The following is an 18267-nucleotide window of genomic DNA, read 5'->3' as shown; positions in this document are numbered from 1 at the left end:
ACGTCCCATTGTGCTCGACCCCTACCAACATAGAACCTATTAATAACCAAATCAAGAACAAATAAACTAAGTAACTAACCTACACTGAAATCCCTATATCTTCAACATCAACCATGATGAAAATGTGATAAAAAATAAAATCAACCAAATGGGTACCTGAGGAGTAGTTGAAAGCTGAGATTTGAGGCTGAGTGAGGGGATCAGAGTTGCTAGGGTATCAGCTAGATCCAATCGAGGGCGGCAAGACCCGATCAGTGGTGGCAAAGGTGCAATTGGGGTTTCTTTTCTATTACCGGATTTGAAGATGGAGGTTCTAAATTGGGATACGTAGAGAAAAGAGGGGATCTTGAGAGGAGAGGTTGTTTAGAGAGAAAAGAGGTGGTTTTTAGACAACAGTTATAAAAAGAATGACGAGTTTTTTAAAAAGCAAAGGAGACCTGAGAGTTACAGGTTGGTTTACTGTTGGTTATTTTTTTAGAAGATGTGGGAGTATTTTTAGTTATTTCAGGAAAAAAATGAAAATAAAGTTGGTTAACGACTGAAGTTTCTGTAAAAAAAATTTGTTTTTAAAAATAATCTGATTGGTACAAATCATATTTACTGTTCACATTGTTCTCCTTTAGTTAAACAAAATAGTAGATATGGTATAATAAAATTATGTCCGCCCACTAAAAATTTGAGGTATCTTTTTCTGGCTAATTGAAATCTCCAAAAAAATGCAAAGACTGTTAATATTTTATGTGGAAATATTAGTTTTAGTCTCACATATTGAATTGACAATAGCAAATTTGGATCGGATATTTAAGTCTCCTTTTAGTGCTGGCAAATTTGGATCGGATATTTAAGTCTCCTTTTAGTGCTTCCTATATAACAAAAAGTCTCCTTTTACCACTAAACTATTTAAATTAGGAAAAAGATGATCTTATCAAAATTTTGTGTGAGTTTTAGAACTTTAGATATCTAGATTTTCTATTTTTTACCAACAATATTTTTTGGATATGGATAAATAAATAAAATATAAAATATATTTTTTATAAAGAAATACTTTTCTTTTGCTGTAAACTTATGAAGGAGTCATGATAACTACATTTATCAGTTTAAGATGGAAGAATTTCTATTTTAGAAGAATAACTTAAGTGGACTTTTTGTATAAACTAGGTTTTATGCACGTGCAATGCACGTGATTAAATATCATGATTAAATATTTTTAATTTATTTCCTTACTAAAATTTGTTCATCGGTTCCACTTTGATCGTTTTTGCTCATTTATGCTTTTAAATTTTAGCATTGTGATTATTTATTTTCTTTGATGTTTGTTTGAATGAGCTACACCAAATTTAAAATTTTATGTTGATAATTAAATTAACAGAAAAATGTGATCTAAAGCCAATTTGAATTTTCACGTGGTTTGGACCGACATGAAACCAAACTTGAAAGTATAATGTTGTAAAAGTGAAAAATACTTTAAAAAAAGTAGTGTTATAAAATAAATATGAATAATTAAAGCTAAAAAAAGGCAAGATGATTAATTAAAGTGGGCTAAAATGAAACTAAAGAGAATATGAAGTTTGTTGCTAATTAATTGATAAACTTCAGAAAAAATCATTGACTAAAGGTTAATGATAACTCTAGTATATTTTATATAATAAAAGCATCCACATAACCATATAAAAATATTTAAAAGGGTTCATGAAAATCCTTTCTAAAGATTCCTGGTTTTACTCAAAAATTAAGTTATTCTAAAAAATATTCGAAAATTAAATCTTTTGTTCTTTCTGTTTTTTTATCGAGTTAAGATCAATTATTCTCCACCTTTATCTTTTTCTTGAGCAATTCTAGAGTTGTGTCTTCATCATCTATATTGATTGTGATATCAGGTTGGAGCTGGATTTTTTGTGTAATTATTTTTTCCTAAGCTCGTTCATGTTTTGTCTTCTCGTCTTACTTCACAAAGACATTGAATGCATTTTTGATATTCAACAAAAATTCTAAAAATACAAACCTTGATTATTTTTGTGTTTCAATGAGACTAAATGTTAATTTTATATATATGAAATTTTTATGTTTCTAATTTATTTTTTAAAAAAGGTTAGGAGTTACTTATTTTTTCTCTGCAATGAATTCTTTTGGTGTGCATCAAATAAGAGTTTCTATCACATTAAATAATGTTACTTTTACTCTATCTATGTCATTTCCATAATGATCTGAACTAAATAAATATATTTTTCATTATCAAATTAGCTTAGATTATCATGCTAATATTTAATCTTAACATGTTTATTTCATGAAAAAGGGATATTACTCAATTTTGGTACTACTTTATTAGTAATTCTGTGATATTTATCATTTAGACATTCTTATTAACATCTCTATCCAATCTTCTTGTTGTAGCCTTTACAAGCTAGAATCACTACTCAACTTTATTGTAAATAGTAGTTATCTTTACATTATAGATCCAATAGTGTGTTCGTATATTGATAGAGTATTTTTAAGTTGTGAAAATTTTAGAGTAGGTCTTATAAGATCATACCTCTTTGATATTATGATTATTGCATATATTAATAGTTTAAATTTGTATTGTATTTATAAAGAGCCTTGATGAATATGCTTCAATATTAGCAGCTTGTTCTGAATAAGCCATGCGTATTAACTTTAAAGTGTAATATTTTTTTCTTTATTATGTTATATGTATGTTTGCTTGGTTTACTTACCATTCTTTTATTTCTTCAATAAGTTCTATCTTTATGTTGGTATATATTGTTAACACAATTTACGATAACATGCATATTTGTTTCTAATTTATTTTTTTTTAAAAGCCAGGAGTTACCTCTTTTTTCTATGCAATGATTTTTTTTGGTGGGCATCCAATAAGAGTTTCTATCGCATTAAATAATGTTACTTTTACTTTATCTGTGTCATTTTCCACAATGATCTGAACTAAATAACTGTATTTTTTATTATCAAATTGGCTTAGATTATCATGTTAATATTTAATCTTAATATGCTTATTTCATGAAGAAGGGATATTACTCAACATTGGTACTACTTTATTAGTAATTCTGTGATATTTATCATTTAGACATTCTTACTAACATCTCTATCCAATCTTCTTGTTGTAGCCTTTGCAAGCTAGAACCATTGCTCAACTTCATTGTAAATAGTAGTTATTTTTACATTATATGTCCAATAGCGTGTCCGTATATTGGTAGAGTATTTTTAAGTTGTGAAAATTTTAGAGTAGGTCTTATAAGATTATACCTCTTTGATATTGTGATTATTGCATATATTAATAGTTTAAATATTTATTGTATTTGTAAAGAGCTTTGATGGATATGCTTCAATATTATCAGCTTGTTCTAAATAAGCCATGCGTATTAACTTTAAAGTGTAATATTTTTTTCTTTATTGTGTTGTATGTATATTTGCTTGGTTTACTTACCATTCTTTTATTTATTTAATAAGTTGTATATTTGTGCTAGTATATATTGTTAACACAATTTACGATAACATGCATATTTTCTAATGTGAATTTTATGTTTAGTGACGTTTAATAAAAAATTTAGAAGTAAAATATATTATCTTAATATTTAAAGAACTTGAAATCTAACAGTGCCATTATGTGCTTATCTTTGATCGTGTCTTTAAAAACTAATCCTTTACTGATAGTCATATCCCCAAATAAATTTGCTTGCAGAGTCATACCACATATAGGAAAAAGAAAAATATTAAATTTAAATTTTTTTACTTATGCTATTGTAACTAATTATCATGTATATACATTTTGTCCATTATAGTGATTTCTCTCATCTTATCTGGCTTTTTATATCTCACAACATAGTTGATCAATGACTGCACTTTAGTTTCTATTGTAAGATCATTTATATATAATTTTATATTAAGTTTATGATTCATTTAGTATTTCAAGAATAAAGTATACAAATTTATAAATACAAACTAATTTTTCTTGTATCTTTCACGATGAATGCTTTTTTAATTGGGACAAAATTATACCTTTTGTCAAAGTCAATTTAAGTGATTCATGAATATTTTCGTATTTTTGATTTATTTACTTCACTTCTCTATTTGAAATAAAAACAACTTGATTTTTTTAAAGGATATCTCTAAACTTCTTGATAGTTTTTTCATACAAAATTCATTGTATTTTTTCACTCTATAAATATTATCAACATCAGAGATGAATGTTTATACATTATAATCAATTAATGCTAACTTATTATATTATAGTATTTTGTTAGTTTTATGCAATTTAATCTTCTATCAATTAATGTTATTACTAAAATTATATGTAGTTCCTTAAATTTATACGATAACGTTAATTTTTAATTTATCATATATTTTTTAAATTTTTATTTCTTAACTGGATAGTTTTATAATCTATCGTAATAGTTATTTTTTACCAACATCAACTTAGACTACTTTTAGATGTTAAAAACGGATGATAAACTTTAAATTGAAACTTGTAAGGACCGTGAAATTTTGATACAGTTAAAATAATTTTTTAGTATTTTAAAATATTTAATTATGATTTTTAAAAGAGTATTTATATTTTTCTCGAATTTCTATAATTTTCTATGATTTAAAGTCTAAGTTTTATACTTATTTAAATGATTTAAATATTTATAATTTATTTAGTACAGTAAATATTTTTGGAATTTATCCGTTATGTTACTAATACTATTACGTATCATTTTGAATAATATGTGGTATTATTATTATTATTATGTATATTTTCGTATAATACGTTGTATTATTAATTATGTATTATTTATATAATTTGTTGCATTATTTCTACTGTTGCGTATTACCTGTCGTATTACCACAACTGATACGTTTTACTATGTATATAATTATCCCATAATTATTTTATTTTAAAAATAAGTAAATATATTTTTATTATTAATTATTCTCGTTTAATTGTACAATATGGGTATATTTCGACTATTTCGTATCAACTGTTGTAATAGCATAACATATACGTTTTTATTAGTAGATAATTATTCCATAATTATTTTAATTTTTAAATATCGGTAATTATTATTTTTAATTTATTTTCGTTAAAGCCCTAACCCTAACCCTATATATAAATATTATTTTCTCTTTTTTCTTTTCATGTGAACATCACAACTGCCACCGCCTCTAATCCCGCGCCAGCCTCCTCTCCCCTCTCCCCCCTCCGACCCCAAGCCGCTGCCCAACTGATGGAATATATGCTACAACGATGATATCCAAAGGAGGAGGAGGCTAAGAGATGAAGCAACGTTATTTTAAGAACGTCAAATTCGAATACAAGCTTCATCCGATTCAAGCTATATCAAAGCTCAAGTATTGTTCTTTATATATGAGGATATTAGCTTTCTTTTGTTTCTCTCTCTAGTGCTAGAATGTAGGCAAAGAGTTACTGATTTTACTTGAAGCTATTGGGAATCACACACACGATTTCATACTTAGGTTTTTAAGCGTTTTTCACAATATACTATTTTTCATAAGTATGAGGACCTATCTGCAAAATTCCTTTTCTAAACAGCTTGTTTTTAGTATTAAAAATATTTTACAAAGTTTCAGATTTTTCAGAGGTCAAATAAATATTTTGCAAATATTTAAAGTTGGTCAAAAACTGTTTTCTGCAAAATGTCAGAAAGCGGTCGACCGGTCCGGTCGACCGCTCCCATCGTCTTTCCTCACTATTTTCCAGAGAGATCGTCGGTCGACCGGTACGGTCGACCGAAATCTCGATTTTCTAATCGGTCGACCGTGCCGGTCGACCGACAGTGGTTCTGTTTGTTTTCCAAGTTTTCGAAGCAGCTCGCGGCCGATCGAATTTTTCGGTCAAATTCGGTCGGTCGACCGACATGTTTTTTCGGTCGACCGAAGGTTTATTTCGGACGACCGAAATTTCCTTCAGTCAACCGCAACTTTTTTAAAACGGTCTTCTGCCTTGATTACTGTGCTTTCACTTAATGGTGTTTGGCACAGTCTGGGCTGGGAGTCTGAAAAGGAGATTACTTGCTCATTTGGGAAGATAGGGTTTTGTTTTAAAATGATTTAAACTCTTCTATAAAAACCCCCTGACTGCTTCTTCTTCTTTAGCCCTAACGTTTTGCAAAAATTAGAGAGAGCTTTCCGTTTCCTGAGAAAAATTTTCAAATCCTGTTTTCTCTCTGTTTTAAGTGTGATTCACTTCCCAGCTTCAGTAAACCTACTCTTTGCTATAGGGGCTGTGTAAAGAGAGGTTCTTGCATCTTTTCTTCTGCTGTGTGAGTGAGATCTTGTGTAAGATCTACTGTGAGGGTGTGATCTATTGAGATCAAACTGTGTAGTGAGAGAGATCGTGTGGGATCGCTGTGTAGACGAAGTTCCGGCTTCCAAACCGGGTGTGTAGTGGATTTCTCCTCGAGAGTGGGGAGCGGGGACGTAGGCCAGAGGGCCGAACCTCGTTAACACATCGCGCGTCAAGGATAACGAACTCCTAACCCTATCTCTCTTACTTTTATCGCATTTTTGTTTTGTGTTTTGTTTGTGCTGTATTTATATTGCATATTAGAGCCTCTTGACCCTAATTACCCCCCCCTCTAGGGTCCAACAATTGGTATCAGAGCTTGGTCTCTATATCAGTTTTTGGTTTAACAACCTTAGAGAAAAGATCTAATGGAGGCCTCTTTGAATATGCATATGTTGGAAGGACAATCCACCACTAGACCACCTCTCTTCATAATTTTGCTTATTGGAAGGCTAGGATGAGAATTTACCTTCGTTGCATTGATCTTGACATCCTAGGGCTCATAGAAAAGAAATATGTAGAGAAGTCAAAAGTCGAGAACATGTCCGATGATGAAAGGCACCTTGCCAATCTCAATGCTAAGGCCATGAACGCCTTAATCTGTGGTCTTTCCCCCAATAAATACAATAGGGTTTCCACGTATGCAACCGCATACGAAATTTGGCAAAAATTATGTGTCACACATGAAGGAACACCCCAAGTTAAGGAATCTAAGATTAGTGGACTCATGCATGATTATGAGCTATTTAAAATGCTTCCAAATGAATCCATTGATGCTATGTTTTCTCGTTTTACTAATATCATCAATGAATTACATGGTCTAGATAAGCAATTATCCATTCAAGAGATGAACTACAAGATACTTCGCTCATTGACTCCGGCATGGGAGCCCAAGGCTACGGCCATTGAGGAAGCTCATGACCTTACTACCTTAGCTCTTGATAGCCTTATCGGAAAGCTCAAAGTGCATGAGAAGAAGCTCAAGGGGAAGGAGAAGGAGGAAGTGCCATCACGAGAAGTTGAGGAGCCGTCACCAAAGTTGAAGACCATAGCTCTCAAGTTGTGCTTTCACCTAATGGTGTTTGGCACAGTCTGAGGTCACAACCTGCAAAGTAGATTATCTTCCTAAATAGGAAGATTGGGTTTTTGTTTTTAATTGGTTTAAACTCTTTTATAAAAACCCCCCAGACTGCTTCTTCTTCCCTAGCCCTAACGTTTGCAAAAACCAGAGAGCTCTGTTTTCCTGAGATAATTTTCAAATCTGTTTTTCTCTGTGTTTTTGTGTGTGATTCACTTCCCAGCTTCAGTAACCTTTCTCTTTGTCATAGGGGTTGTGTAAAGAGAGAGTCTTTTACTTTTTTCTTCTGCTGTGAGGGTGAGATCTTGTGTAAGATCTACTGTGAGGGTGTGATCTGTTGAGATCAAACTGTGTAGTGAGAGAGATCGTGTGGGATCGCTGTGTAGACGAAGTTCCGGCTTCCAAACCGGATGTGTTAGTGGATTTCTCCTCGAGAGTGGGGAGCGGGGACGTAGGCCAGAGGGCCGAACCTCGTTAACACATCGCGCGTCAAGGATAACGAACTCCTAACCCTATCTCTCTTACTTTTATCGCATTTTTGTTTTGTGTTTTGCTTGTGCTGAATTTATATTGCATATTAGAGCCTCTTGACCCTAATCACCCCCCCTCTAGGGTCCAACAATTGGTATCAGAGCTTGGTCTCTATATCAGTTTTTGGTTTAACAACCTTAGAGAAAAGATCTAATGGAGGCCTCTTTGAATATGCATATGCTAGAAGGACAATCCACAACTAGACCACCTCTCTTCACCGGCACTAATTTTGCTTATTGGAAGGCTAGGATGAGAATTTACCTTCGTTGCATAGACCTTGACATTCTAGAGCTCATAGAAGAGAAATATGAAGAAAAGTCCAAAGTCGGGAACATGACCGATGGAGAAAGGCACCTAGCTAATCTCAACGCTAAGGCTATGAACGCCTTAATTTGTGGTCTTTCCCCTAATGAATATAATAGAGTTTCCACGTGTGCAACCGCATACGAAATTTGGCAAAAATTATGTGTCACACATGAAGGAACACCCCAAGTTAAGGAATCTAAGATTAGTGGACTCATGCATGATTATGAGCTATTTAAAATGCTTCCTAATGAATCCATTGATGCTATGTTTTCCCGTTTTACTAATATCATCAATGAATTACATGGTCTAGATAAGCAATTATCCATTCAAGAGATGAACTACAAGATACTTCGCTCATTGACTCCGGCATGGGAGCCCAAGGCTACGGCCATTGAGGAAGCTCATGACCTCACTACCTTAGCTCTTGATAGTCTCATCGGAAAGCTCAAAGTGCATGAGAAGAAGCTCAAGGGGAAGGAGAAGGAGGAAGTGCCATCACGAGAAGTTGAGGAGCCGTCACCAAAGTTGAAGACCATAGCTCTCAAAGGAGCTAGTGACAACTCATCTTCGTCGTCGGAGAGTGAAGTTGATTTTTCTAGAGAAGTGGCTCATCTCTCTAGAAGAATCTCTAGACTTATAAAAATGAACAAAAAATTTAACCCTCGATCTAACAACAAGTTTTCCTCTCGTGTAGGTAAATGTTTTGAGTGCAATGAACCGGGTCACATCGCTAAGGATTGCCCCAAGCTCAAAGAAAAGTACATGAAGTACAAGAAGAAGAAGGCTATGTATGCCGGATGGGAAGAATCCGAACCAAGTGACTCGGATAGTGATGAAGAAGGAGCCAAACTTGCTCTTCATGACCCAAATGTTTGTTTCATGGCAAATGAACATGAGGTAATATCCGAGGCCGAAAGTGAATCTTTCTATATGCAATGTGACATAGCTATGGCTTTAGAAGAGTTGAACTTTGAATTTAGAAGAATGTCTAAAGAATACTCTTCTTTTAAGAAATTGCATGCCTCTTGTGATATTAAGCTAGAACAACTAACAACCTCTCTTGCTCTAAAAGATGAATTGCTTGGAGATCTCGATTTTGAGAACAAGCAATTAAGATCAAAGATTGAAAGACTAGAAATTGAGGGTTGTAGGACTAGACCCACTCATGCTTATGCCAACTACAATCACCATGGTAGAAATAGGTTTCATGGTTCTAACATTCGTACATACAAAAGAAATTTTGTATGCACCTATTGTATGAGACATGGACACATTTCTACTCATTGTAGAATTAAAGACAATGAAGATTTTTATGGTTTGATATGGGTACCCAAAGGTACCAAAACTACTAACCACCAAGGACCCAAGACATGGGTACCTAAAGCTACTACACCTTCATCTTCTTCTTTTGTAGGGAACGTCACGGCAACGACGTAAGGAGATGTGGTACCTTGATAGTGGTTGCTCACATCATATGACAGGCAACAAAGAGTTATTTGCAACCCTATCAAGAATTGAAGGAGGCAATGTCTCCTTCGGTGGTGGTGAGAAAGGTAAAATCATTGGTATCGGTTCTATTGGTAAGAAACCCTCACCCATTATTGAAGATGTTTATTTAGTAAATGGCTTGAATCATAATCTTCTTAGCATTAGCCAATTAAGTGATAAAGGTTTTGATATTTCTTTTAAACCGGATAAATGCATCATTAGTATGGATGGAAAAATTGTTTTTATTGCAAATCGCAAGTCTAATGTTTACATTTTTGAGATGAATGAGTTAGTGAATCAAGATGTGAAGTGTCTTGCGGCAATTGATGAAAATCCTTGGATTTGGCACAAGAGACTTGGACATGCAAATATGGAGTTAATATCAAAATTGTCTAAGAAGAATCTTGTGAAAGGGCTACCTAGCTTGCACTTCATAAAAGATACAATTTGTGAGGATTGTGCCAAAGGTAAACAAACAAAGTCTTCTTTCAAATCCATCCATGAGGTATCGACTTCTAAACCCTTGCAATTACTTCATCTTGATTTATTTGGTCCTATGCGTGTTACCTCTCTTGGAGGCAAACACTATGTTTTTGTGATTATTGATGATTTTTCTCGTTTTACATGGACAATATTTCTTGCAAAGAAAAATGATTGCTTTGAAGAATTTGCTAATCATGTTAAATGAATTGAAAATGAAAAGGATTTGAAAGTTGTTAAAATAAGAAGTGATCATGGTGGTGAATTTCAAAATGAATTTTTCTATGACTTTTGTGCTCATCATGGTATAACTCATATGTTTTCCGCTCCTAGAACACCACAACAAAATGGTGTTGTTGAACGGAAAAATCGTACCATACAAGAGATGGCACGCACTATGTTAAACTCATTTGATTTACCAAAATATTTTTGGGCGGAAGCCGTCAATACGGCTTGCCATGTTTTAAATCGTGTTTTGATTAGACCAAAGCTTAAGAAAACTCCTTATGAACTTTATTATGGAAAAACTCCTTTCATTGGTTATTTTCGTGTCTTTGGTTGCAAATACTTTATTTTAAATACAAAAGATCACCATGATAAATTTGATTCCAAAATTGATGTTGGTATTTTCTTGGGTTATGCACCTCGAAGTAAGGCTTATAGGGTCTTCAATAAACGAAGCCTCGTTGTTGAAGAGTCTATAAACGTTACTTTTGATGAGACTAATGTTGGCTCTCAAGTTGTGTTGCCTAGGAAAGATGATGATGATGATATTGAGGAAGGATTGGACTTGTTGCAAATCAATGACACTCCCACCATAGAAGTTCAAAAGGATGTAGATAGCAGCAATGCTCAAGAACAAGTTGAACCACCTAAAGCTTGGAAATTCACATCAAACCATCCAAAGGAACAAATCATTGGGAGCCCTTCAAAAGGAGTTATAACTCGCTCAAAAGCCTTGAGTGAATGTGGTAATGTTGCATTTCTTTCTCAACTAGAACCTAAAAAGGTTAATGATGCTTTAAATGATGAATTTTGGGTTTTGGCTATGCATGAAGAATTAAACAATTTTCAAAGAAATGAAGTTTGGAAGTTAGTTCCTAGACCTAACAATGCTAGTGTTATTGGTACAAAATGGGTTTTTAGAAACAAACTTGATGAACATGGCATTGTAACTAGAAATAAAGCTCGTTTGGTTGCCCAAGGATACAATCAAGAGGAGGGCATAGACTATGATGAAACCTTTGCACCGTTGCAAGGTTTGGAATCTATTAGGATGTTTTTGGCATTTGCTAGTTTTAAAAATTTCAAACTATTTCAAATGGATGTCAAAAGTGCTTTCTTAAATGGTTTTATAGAAGAGGAAGTGTATGTTGAGCAACCCCCCGGTTTTATAGATCATGCTTTTCCTAATCATGTTTACCGGGTACAAAAAGCTTTATATGGGTTGAAACAAGCTCCTAGGGCTTGGTATGCTCGCCTCTCTAGTTTTCTTATTGAAAATGGTTTTTCAAAAGGAACAATTGATAACACACTTTTTGTGAGAAAAAGGAAAAATGATTTCATTTTAGTTCAAATATATGTGGATGACATCATTTTCGGTGCTACTAATGAATCCTTGTGCAAGGAATTTTCTAAAGTAATGCAGGATCACTTTGAGATGAGTATGATGGGAGAGCTTACATTCTTTCTCGGGCTCCAAGTCAAGCAAACTAAGGATGGGATCTTCATTTCACAAAGCAAGTATGCGAAGGAATTGGTGAAGAAATTCAAGTTGGAGAATTCTAAGCATGCGCCTACTCCCATGAGTACTAGTGTTAAGCTTGATGCGGATGAGAGTGGTGAAGATGTGGACCAAAAACTATACCGAGGTATGATAGGTAGTCTTCTTTATCTCACCGCTAGTAGACCCGACATCATGTTTAGTGTATGTGCATGTGCACGTTTTCAAGCTTCTCCAAAAGCATCTCATTTAATTGCGGTTAAAAGGATCATTAAGTATGTTAATGGAACTTTTAACCTTGGTTTGTTTTATCCAAAAAGCACCACTTTTGATTTATATGGTTTTTGTGATGCCGACTTTGCCGGATGTAAGGTAGATCGCAAGAGTACTAGTGGAACATGCCAATTCTTAGGAAATTCCCTTGTTTCTTGGGCTTCCAAGAAACAAAATTGTGTTGCATTGTCCACTACGGAAGCGGAATACATTGCCGCCGGCTTATGTTGTGCTCAAGTTTTATGGATGAAACAAAGTTTAGTTGACTATGATTTGAATTTTCAAAATATTAAAATCTTTTGTGATAACACAAGTGCTATAAATATTTCCAAAAATTCGGTTTTGCATTCTAGAACTAAACATATTGATGTACGCCATCATTTCTTACGCGATCATGTAGAGCGACAAGATGTATCCCTAGTATTTGTTGACACCAAATCTCAACTAGCGGATATATTTACTAAGCCTCTTGGAGAGGATGATTTTTGTCGCATAAGAAATGGTTTGGGCTTATGCACTATGTGAAAGTTCTACATTGCTTGCTTGTTTAGTTGCATCTTGCATTTTGCATTTCTTTCCCCATTTTTGATGGTGACAAAGGGGGAGAGAAATCTCCTCATTTGTTGCATATATTTAGGGGGAGCTCATAGATAGGGGGAGCACCTATCTATAAGCTATTTTATTTTTGCTCTTATATAATGGTTGGTTGTCATCATCAAAAAGGGGGAGATTGTTAGCCCTTATGTTTTGATGATGTTCTTACAACCACCATTATCGGTACTAATGGCTTATTGAGTATAAATGTAGTAAATTCATTTGTCAAGCTCGTTAGTGCCATTAATGGAGGATGGATGGAATATATGCTACAACGAAGATATCCAAAGGAGGAGGAGGCCAAGAGATGAAGCAACGTTATTTCAAGAACGACAAATTCGAATAAAAGCTTCATCCGATTCAAGCTATATCAAAGCTCAAGTATATTGCTCTCTATATGAGGATATTAGCTTTCTTTTGTTTTTCTCTCTAGTGCTAGAATGTAGGCAAAGAGTTACTGAGTTTACTTGAAGCTATTGGGAATCACACACACGTTTTTAAACTTGTGCTTTTAAGCGTTTTTCACAAAATACTATTTTTCACAAGTTTGAGTACCTATCTGCAAAATTCTTTTTCCAAGCAGTTTGTTTTTAGTATTAAAAACATTTTACAAAGTTTCAGAATTTTCAGAGGTCAAATGAATATTTTGGAAATATTTCAACTTGGTCAAATAACCTGATTTCAGAATATGTCAGAAATCGGTCGACCGGTCCGGTCGACCGATCTGATGACCTTTCTTCACTATGTCTCCAGAGTGTCGTCGGTCGACCGATACGGTCGACCGAATTTCTCAACCCTTAATCGGTCGACCGTGCCGGTCGACCGATGAGTCTCTGGATGTTTTGTCAAAACTCCTTAGCTGCTGGCGGTCGACCGATTTTTTCGGTCGGTCGACCGAAGGTATTTTTCGGTCGACCGATATTTTCTTCGGTCAACCGATTTTTGCCTCTGTTCAGCCGCGACTTTTTTAAAACGGTCGTTTGCCTCGAACCCTGTGCTTTCACTTGTTAGTGATTGGCACAGTCTGTGATGAGGGTCTGAAGAAGAGATTATTATCTCATTTGGGTAGATTTGTTTTTTGTTTTAAAATGATTTAAACTCTCCTATAAAATCCCCAGACCTCTTCTTCTTCCTCTAAGCCCTAACGTTTGAAAACCAGAGAGCTTTTTCTGTTTCCTGAGAAAATTTTCAAAACTCTGTTTTTCTCTCTGTTTCAAGTGTGTTTCACTTCCCAGCTTCAGTACTCTTCTCTTTGCTATAGGGGCTTGTGTAAAGAGAGGTTCTTGCTTGTTTTTTCTTCTGCTGCTGTGTGGTTGAGATCTGTGGAGATCTACTGTGAGGGAGTGTGATCTGTGAGATCAAACTGTGTAGTGAGAGAGAGATCTTGTGGGATCGCTGTGTAGACGAAGTTCCGGCTTCCAAACCGGATGTGTTAGTGGATTTCTCCTCGAGAGTGGGGAGCGGGGACGTAGGTCAGCGGGCCGAACCTCGTTAACACATCGCGCGTCAAGGATGTCGCCCGTTGCCTCCCCACGACATCAACCACGTCATTCGCCGTTCAGATCCGATCAGATTCGTCCACCTTAGTGTCGTCGCACGCCACCTGTTTAATCATATGCCAACGCATATTCAGTTGGAGAACCGCCACTTTCTAGCCGCCAGCGAGCCCGTTGGAGCCCCGAGACATTCCAACGACACCCGATGCAAGATCCCAAACCTTGATTATTTTATTTTAATTCTTAGTTTTATCTTAAATTATTATGTGACTCGTCATTCAATTTCTAGATCTGTTATGAGTTAATTAATTAGATTAGTCTGTGATATATTATTACTTGTGTGGGGTTGCTTAACATGAATAGCTATGTGGAAGCTTGTTGTTTTATCACTTAGTTGTTACCCAATAGGAGAGACTGCACATGAAGACGGCTTCTGTTAAAAGTATGATTTATAAGCGTGCTTCAAAGCATGGCTATACTCACTCGATATCGATATCCCGATGTGAGGAGTCCCGAGTTCCCTCGATATCGATATCCCGATATGAGGTTTCCTTGATTATTATTATTATAGCATTAACTAGACGATGCACTCTTGATCAGACGTGTAACGGGTCACGATTATTTTCATAGTTTTACAGAAGACGTTCCACGGTAACTCCGTGGCTAGTGCACGATATTTCATGTACAGTTGCTTAATTAATATGACAAACATGGGATTATAAAGGGGAATTGGACGAAGAATATAGCATGTATATAAACGGGCACAACGCTTTCCTGTTATCGTGATATCGTGAGTGTTATATACATGGGCCAGAGGGCCAATACTTGACTTGAAGGCGCCCCCTGGACGACTTTACGGGGACCCGATTATATACATCAAAATATTCTTCCCCAATTCAAATAACATGTAAAACAAGAATAATATGCTTGCGTGTCTTGTGGTGGACTTTGTTAGTTTTGTTGAGATGTAGACCGATGTTGTTCTTTTCATACATAGATCAGGATTAATATTTAATTATCTACAAATTGAGACTTATGATATATACATAAGGGTTTCCTTGTTTGGATTATTTCGCTCGACGTACTACGTCTCATGTTGTAGATTTTTAGGTATTAATTCAATCTATTGTATGCCCCTGTTACTTGGATGATTAGACTGATCGCTAGCTGCATGATCTCGTTACCTAATCGATTTTGGATGCTTTATGTTTATCATGTTTAGTAGTGTTTTCGCATGTTGATTTTGTCAGATTTCCAGTTGCACGTTCTTTGGTCATTTCTGTTATCGTATCGTTTTCTGCTTGGCTTTTCGCTCGCTCCATTTGTTTTGTGGGGTCTTGCCGTGTGCCATACATGCTGACGTACACTTGTTTTCTCTGGTGTACGTCAGACTTAGAGGAAGAACAGGTTCAGCAAGAGCCAGAGGATTCTCAATAAGAGTGCTAAGTAGACGAAGCAGAAGAAGGAATCGAAGCCTATTCTTTGATGGTTCCAGTTTACTTTTGTAGTTATTTCTTTTTCCATTGATCAATGTATTTTTGTATCTCTTCAGTATTCATTTGTTTAGTTTTGTATAAGGGCATGTTAACCCGAATATTATATCTCGGATGTTATCTCATTTGTGATATGATATTTTTATTCTGAGTTTGTCTATTATATTCTTGCTGATTGTGACCGGGGACCCGTGACTTTGCATTGTATTTATTTCCAGACGCTTAGCGTATTGGATTGAGAAGAAAAAAAATGATATGGTATATTTCTTCTTAATCTAATATGTCGCGGGCTTGTTCACGTTCTGATTCCCAGGTATTTTGGGAAACGGGGCATGACAAAACTTAAATTTATATATCTTAATGAAATGATATCAAACATTTACTCTTTTTATTACCAAATTTTAGCCTTTTGTGATTTTAAACTTTTGAGGGTGTGTTTTGTAAATTTTTTAACTTTAATATTATTTTTTTGAAAATTTTAAATTTTATGTTGGGTGCTTGTAAATTTTATGTTTTATGAGTTGGTGGTAAGTTTTCAAATGTTAAGATGCGGCTTTCAACTCTAAAATTTTGAGCATGTTTTTTACAATTACTAAAAGTTTGAGTTGTTTTTTGATAAATTCAAATTTTCAGCGATCTGCTGATAATTTTCAGATTTGATGTACCGATTATAAACTTAAAAATTTTAGGATTTTTGTGATTTTTAAATTTTGAGGGAGTTTTTGTAGTTTATGTAACTTTGAGGTTATTTATTACAAATTTTAAGTTTTTAAGAGCCTAATGGTAATCCCTGAAATATATCTATGTTGTTTGCAAGTTTTGAAGTCACTGAATTTAGGGTATTTTTTTTCTAATTTGAACTTTTGAGGTTGTTTCTATAATTTTATAAATATTGAGGGTGTAATTGTAATTTTTAAATTCCTCGATGACTATTTTTAATTTTTAAATTTTATGTTTGGTTGTTTTAAGTTTTGAAAAGTCAAGGTATTTTGGGTAATTTTGAACTTTTAAAGATATTTTGTGTGATTTTTGAATTAAATCTTAATCTTATTTTTTTAAATTGCTGAGCTATAGGTAGTTCATGCGGGGTTAATATAGGATATAATTAGTCTTAATCTTATTTTTTTAAATTGCTGAGCTATAGGTAGTTCATGCGGGGTTAATATAGGATATAATTAGTATTTACATAGATTAAGATTTAAATAAAAATATAGGTAGTTCATGCGGGGTTAATATAGGATATAATTAGTATTTACATAGATTAAGATTTAAATAAAAACTTAAAATAATATTTCATGTAGTTTGTTAATCTTTTTTTTAATTGTTGAGGTAATAATAGTTCCTGTGTGATTAGATAAGATATAATTAGAATTAGAATAGATTAAATTTAAATGTAATATTCAAATTAGAGAAGGGTAATATTGACCATAGAAAGATTTTTCTGAACTCGTGCTTTTAAAGGAAGTATGATATGATAATTGAACTTCAAAATAATACATAGTATGAGAAAAGGTTTCTTGTGCCACCCTAGATCTAAGGATGCACCATCAAAACTACATGATGAATCCACATTCATTTTGATCTATACGAGGTTTCGAATGATATACAAATAAAAAGTCAGATATATTGGGTTATAATTATTCATGTATCTAGTGATTGTAAAATTAACGATTTTACCATAATACAATTAAAGAGACAATGGAAAAACATGTATTATAAGCATTGAAACATCATGATTTGTGTTTTGTAGATGTTTTGAGATATTTAGATCATGATAATGAAGCGAATTAAAGTCTAATCCATGTATTAAGAGTTGCATTCTTAGAGGCTAAAATACCAAATTGGCCTAAATAATGCCACCTCTTTACCACTTTGGCATAAAAAGTGATGCCGGCGACAATTTGACCTAAAAGTAACAAATCGGCGACAAATAAACCTTTCCGGTCACCAGTAGCGATTTTTAAGCAAGAAAATTAAGAGATTTTATATATACCCTTCAAATTTCTCATATTTTCTAATTTAACCCCTCAAGTTTTAAAATTTGTAAAAAGAACTCTTCTCTCCCTCCCTTCCCACCATCTTTTCCCTCATCATTCTTGTCATTTCTTTCATTCTTTTTTTCTCTCCAAATCGTCACCATTCTCTCTCATTTCTTTCATATATCCTCACTCTTAAGGAGATTGGTTTTTAATGATTGGAGGATAAAAGAGGCGTAGGAAGCAAGGAGGAAGAGAGAGTGCAAGAAAAGAAGAGACGAATGAGGTTAAGATTTGTTGTGGAATGTTTAATTTTTGGCTGTTTGGGATTTGGATGAAGCAAGTAGGAAGAGAGAGTGAGAGAAAGGAAGACGAGAAGAAGGAATAGGGAATGACAAAGAGGAGAAGATGTTAGGGATTTAGAGTAAAAGAGATTGAAGGAGATGAAGGAAATAGAAAGTAAGTGTGATGATCCATGAAATAAGGTAGGAGAGGGAGTGAAGGAGAAGAGAAGGTTAGGGTATAGGAAGA

This window comes from Asparagus officinalis, chromosome 8 (genome assembly GCF_001876935.1).
Source record: "Asparagus officinalis chromosome 8, Aspof.V1, whole genome shotgun sequence".
NCBI classification, from domain to species: Eukaryota; Viridiplantae; Streptophyta; class Magnoliopsida; order Asparagales; family Asparagaceae; genus Asparagus; species Asparagus officinalis.
Note: the sequence above shows the minus strand (reverse complement) of the source record.